Here is a 6000-nt window from a genome sequence, read left to right on the forward strand (position 1 = left end):
TTTTTCTCTGTCACTTCCGTTCTGCTCATGCCAACCTTGTAAGATTCGAACATTAGTAAATTCCAATATGATAAGTTTATGCAACGCTCTGACATATTTGTTTAAATATCCTACTCTTTTTTTATTTCTATCACTTCAATTTATTCAAAAATTATATTATTATTATTTTAAAATAGAAATCCCGTACTTAATTATTTGACCAACTATATCGTAAATTACAGTATGTAATTAAAATAGAAAGTTATTTACTTACCCTTGATTTATAATATGTTTTGTGATTTTAGTGTAATTTTGTCTTAATACGAGAACAAATATGTATAAATAATTTTATTAGATTTATCTTGTATAAATTTAGTTATGCGCATGTAGTGATAAAAATTTGAGATTACTTTTAATTAAATTTTTATTGAGTATTTAAAATATTTTTTATTTTTTTTAGATTTATTTTAACTCGTTCATCAACTTATTCTTAAATATGGAAGGAATAAATTGATTAGGAAGTTAGAAGATATTAGAAAAAAAAATTGCTTAATGAATTGGTAAGATAAGAGTAAAAAAATATTATAACATTTGAAAAAAATCAATTATCAGGGTACCTAAATAAATAAATAAAACAATTTAAATACTTAATAAAATAAAATTTGTTAACAAAATTTCAATTCTACAAATTTGAATTTATGAGGTAGAAAAAAATTATTCATTTATTAGATGTATTTTGTTGTGTTGTAAACAATATTTTGTTATTTCAAGTTCATGTTTTATTCTTTCAACTTTAATCTATTTAGTTTAAATTAAAAATCAAATGGTAGATACTTAGATTAAAAAAAGTAAAAAAAAAATAACATTTTAAATATTCAATACAATAAAATTATTTAAGAAAGACCAAATTTAAAATATTGAAAAATGAATCCTAAGAGATGTCGCTATCATATTTTTAAGAAAATGTAATTTAAAGATGTGAAAACAAATAAATGAAATAGAGAATTTGTATTAAAATGTAAAATTTAATACCATCAATAGACTTCAATCTTGATCTTCAGTAAAGTATTTATTAATATAATTGCTTAATATTTATAGGATAAATACTTTTTATTAAGTTTTTTTATGTTGAAGTATTTATCTTTTTTGTACTACTTAAATTTAAGTATCGTTTGGGATATGTACGTTATTTTTCCAAGATCACGTTGCTGCACTGGTCAAAATCCTTATATCATGCAGATCATAGAATAATATCGATTCAAGATTATTTATCATTTGAATAAAAACATACTAATTTGATTACTCTAGTAAATATTCTATATAATTTGAGTAAAAAATATTCTATGCAATTTATGATAATAATTGTTTGAAGATAACTCTGCAGAACGTATTAAAACTGAAATTAATTTTGCTTCATTTTAACCAGGTGAATTCGTATGTAATTTAAAGATAATTAATCTGTTTTTAAAAGTGTTATTGTACTATTTAACGAGGAAAAGGTAACTGAAGGAAATTTAGGTTGAGACCTAATTGTGATTTGACATTCTACACTTGTGTATATGATTTGAACACTCCAAACTTTATATTTATTTTGGAAGTATGACATAATAAAGGCTTCTTGTTGAAGAAGAAAAGAACTCTTTCACCTAAAATTTGTTAATTAAAAATATTTATATTTATAAAATAGGTAAAAAAAAATTAAGAAATAAGACTTGTAGTTCACTAGTGAATACGATGATTAAAATTGACAACTCGTATTAGTATAATGGGTTAATTTATTTTTATTCTTTATCTATTTATTTAGTTATGACGAATGAATTGTCAGAGTAGAGAAACGAACCAATATAAATTGATAAATTTAAAAAGTTGATTTGTTTCATCTAAATGGATGACAAATTGACTAGAGGTTGCAAAGTGAGGCTAACCAACCTGTGATTCGCTTAAAAAAACATGGAGCAGACGGTCTTTTCCAACCCGCTTATCTGTTTAAGTCCGTAAAGTATAACCAACAGTCCGCGCAGGCCAAGTGCGAGACGGGACAAACTGGCCTGCATGACCGCATAACTTAAAAATGTAGAACTTTTTTCTACACCCCTATATTTTATTAATGCAGACTCATATTTCACATTTCGAAATTTTTAATATCATCTTACTACGTATGTCTTATGAGAATAATATTATGAGACAATTTATCTAATGCATCTAAATAAAAATAATAATTAAATTTATTCACAATTTTTATTTAAAAACTATTTTTATTAATTTTAATATAAAAAAATATTTCTTATGCGGACTGGCCCACAGACCAATTCTTATGCGGGACAAGTTAAAAAAATCAACTCATATTTTACACGAAACGAGTCAACCTAACTGAACCAAATGCGAAACGGAATAACCCGATCATCCCTCCCTAGGTTTAGGTTGACATACCATCAACAATGAGCCCCACTTTGTTATCTTTATGAAAAATATAGGCATTAAAAAGTGGGGCAGTGGGGTCCTGACCTTTATTGGTAGAATAATGAAGAGGGGCAGAAGGAGTTCCTTTCTTTCTCAACATTTTTGATGAATTCACTTTACAGAGGATCTTACGTTGGATACCTGCGTTCCAAGTCTTAACCTAAGTTAGATACTCTCATATGCTCTCCTAAACAGACACATATATTAACAATATTCTCATGCATCTTACTTATAATCATAAACACAAAATTCGAATATACTCCTCCTTCTTCGTCAACCATTTTCATTCAACAGTGTTATTCTCTCTCCGATCTCCACCACCGTTATCCCTTTTTATTTTTTTATTTTTCATCTACGCTTTTAGTTTCTATACTTTTAAGAAACTCTAATTTTAATCTAATTAATAACTCTTATGGATTGCACTATTTAAGATTTGGAGATTAAAATAATAGAAAAAGTAGACCACCAAAATTGCACTATTACACACTTTTTTTTTATTAAAACAAAACAAAACAAAAATTTACCCTGAACTCCTAATAGAGTAAATTACAAATGTTATCTTTTTGGGTTTTCTTAAATTTCACCAAGATTTTAAAAATTGAACATAAATTTTTAAAAATTACATTTAAAAGCACGGGGTTTAAATTTAATTTTGAAAAAATATTGAGGTAGATTATTATTCATACGTGACCTTGTCATGGTACTTTTTCTCATCTACTATATTTGGCTAGGAAAAAGAATTATTATAAGTTATACCAGTGAAAATACATACCTTTAAGATGCATATGTTATTTTTCTTTTTATGAAAATGAAAATATAATTACAAATTATAACAATTATTAAAGTAAAATATTAGAAGAATTTATATTGAAATGATGAAAAAATATAAAGGGTTAGAAAATGTTTATAGAAAAAAAGAGTTTAAAGAAAATATTTATTGTTAATGATTTAGTACTTTTTATTATATTAATTTATCATAATATAATAACAATATATAATAGATTCCCATTTTGATATGCTTTGTTTCTTGAGCAAAGTCAAAGTCTGGGATTGAACTTCGTTGGTGGAAAAAAGAAAAAGTGACTGGAAGGGAAAACTCTACTAAAAGTGGTTAGCAGGTTCCATTAAACGTGCTATGTGCATTTTTTTTCTTTTTGAAAGGCACGTACTTGGTTATTATTAATGTAACTGTCATTATTATTAGAAAAAAAATTATAAAGTAGTCTAATTTTTAAATTTATTATAGAAATGGACAGATATTTTAAAAATTATTTAGATTCAGAATTTTATTGGAAAAGTCGTGTTATTTTATATAATTTTATGTAAAAGTGGAAACTGATATGATTTTAATATTAAAATAAGAATGATATGATTTTGGTACAACTTTAATTAAGTTTTTTTTAATTGAAGTCGTGATACAATTTTAATATAATTTATTTTAATTAAAGTCGTATCTTCCAAGATGAATTGATTATATATTATTTTATTATTTATATTAAATTAATGTATACATATTTTATTTAAAATATTAATATTAATTATTTATATTAATAATATATAATTATTATGTAATTATAAAAAGAAAGATTAATAGATAATTTTGTTAAAATTATTTTGATAATAAAATATATTTAAAAAGTTATTATAAAGATTGTGATTAAGAATAACATAAAAATTATAGAAATTAAGTTGTTAGTTTTATAGATTTATATAATAATATTTGTTGTTCGTTATTTTGGGTGACAGTTGAATAAAATGAAGCTATAAATAGATACAATAAAAATAGAGAAATTAATAATGGGAACTGGAAGTGAATTTATTATTAACCTTTTTCCTATATTTTTCTGCTAGTTGTTTTTACTGTCACATTTGCTTATATGATATGAATATATTTTTGTTTTATATAGAATTGGCTCATTCATTTTATTTTGGATATGTTGAGTATTTGGTCTTTCTAATTGGTGTCATCGCATCAGGGATCAAGTATTAAATTTGATCGTGTAAGTAGATCAATAATTTTCATTTAGAACTAAATGAAAATGGACCTCATAAGTCTGATAAGTATTGTGGAGGACTTTATACTGGACAACAAATGTTATTAGTTGTAAATGACAAAATAAACAAACAACAATTACATGAAGATAAGATAATCGAAGAGCTTCAAACTTTCTACAATCATACCACCGTTAAATTAATTTAACTATTTATAACGTAGATTGATGTCCAAGTTGGGAAGTGTTGTTCATTTGTTCTTAGTAAACACTACAATAAATAATATAAAATATATACGGATATAAAAAATATTAAATTATTCATATTAATCTATAAAATTTGTCGGTAATTGAACGAATCAATAATCGTCTGTGAACACCAAAATACTGATTGATAAAAGAATTTCGATAAATTCAAAAATATTAATATAATTATAGTAATTGAGGTAATAATAATAATAAATATAACTATGAAAATAATAATAATAGTGATATATTTATTTATATGAATATATAAAAAATGAAATATTAATTTAATAAATTAATTTATACTAGTAAAGATAATAAATGATTATTATTATTATTATTATATAATTATAATATTGATATAATATTAATATATACTAAAATAAAAATATTAATATAATATTTTTTAATAATAATTGTAATGATAATAATAATGAAAATAATAATAAAGTACCCATATAGGCAAAGAGGGCTTAGATAGTATCTGAAATTGTTTTACAATTGCTGACATGTCAGTGATCTCTTGTTCTCGAGAGTCCTTCCGCAAATGCTTATGCTCGGTTGGGGGTGAGGAAGTAAAGTCAAGTATCTATGTGTTATGTGTCAGTAGAAGTCTGACATGGTTTGAGAAATTGTATGAGACTTGATGAATTATGTTTATTAATTTGAAATTGAAATTATATAGAAATATTTATATAGCTAGCTTACCATGTCTTTGTTTGTGTTTGTTTCTTTATTTGTAATGATCGTGTTTTACATGGGAACATATGGGATTGCAGGTCATAAAGCTCCTCAATGAACAACGGAAGGATAAGATAGTTTTCATTTGAATGCTTTTTTTTTGTTTTGAAACCTTTTGGTGTATATATTAAAATTCATATGAAAAGGGATATCTTTTTGAGATAGTTGTACATATTCATATGTTAATTACATATTGCTTGTTTTACTTTTATTTTATTATATATGGGTAAAAAATAGGGATGTTACCGGTTGAACATCAGTTATTCACTCGTGATCCCTAATTTGTAGGGAGATATGTTGGTATATAAGTCATTTATTATGTGCCTTGAGGTCTTGTTTGACTCGGTCGATCGATCACCAGGTCTTGAGACTGTCTTGTCTGATACAATAATAATTTTCATAATATAATAATCTTATTTTGTATTAATATTATAAAAACAAAAAATATTATTTAATAAATTGATGTAATAATAATGATAATAATACTAAAAATATAATTGATAATAATGTTAATAATTTCCTTATTATTAATAGTAATTTATTTATAATAAAAATCTTAATAATAATAATAATAATTTTAATA

The sequence above is a fragment of the Phaseolus vulgaris genome, chromosome 6 (assembly GCF_051622355.1).
Source record: "Phaseolus vulgaris cultivar YP4 chromosome 6, ASM5162235v1, whole genome shotgun sequence".
NCBI classification, from domain to species: domain Eukaryota; kingdom Viridiplantae; phylum Streptophyta; class Magnoliopsida; order Fabales; family Fabaceae; genus Phaseolus; species Phaseolus vulgaris.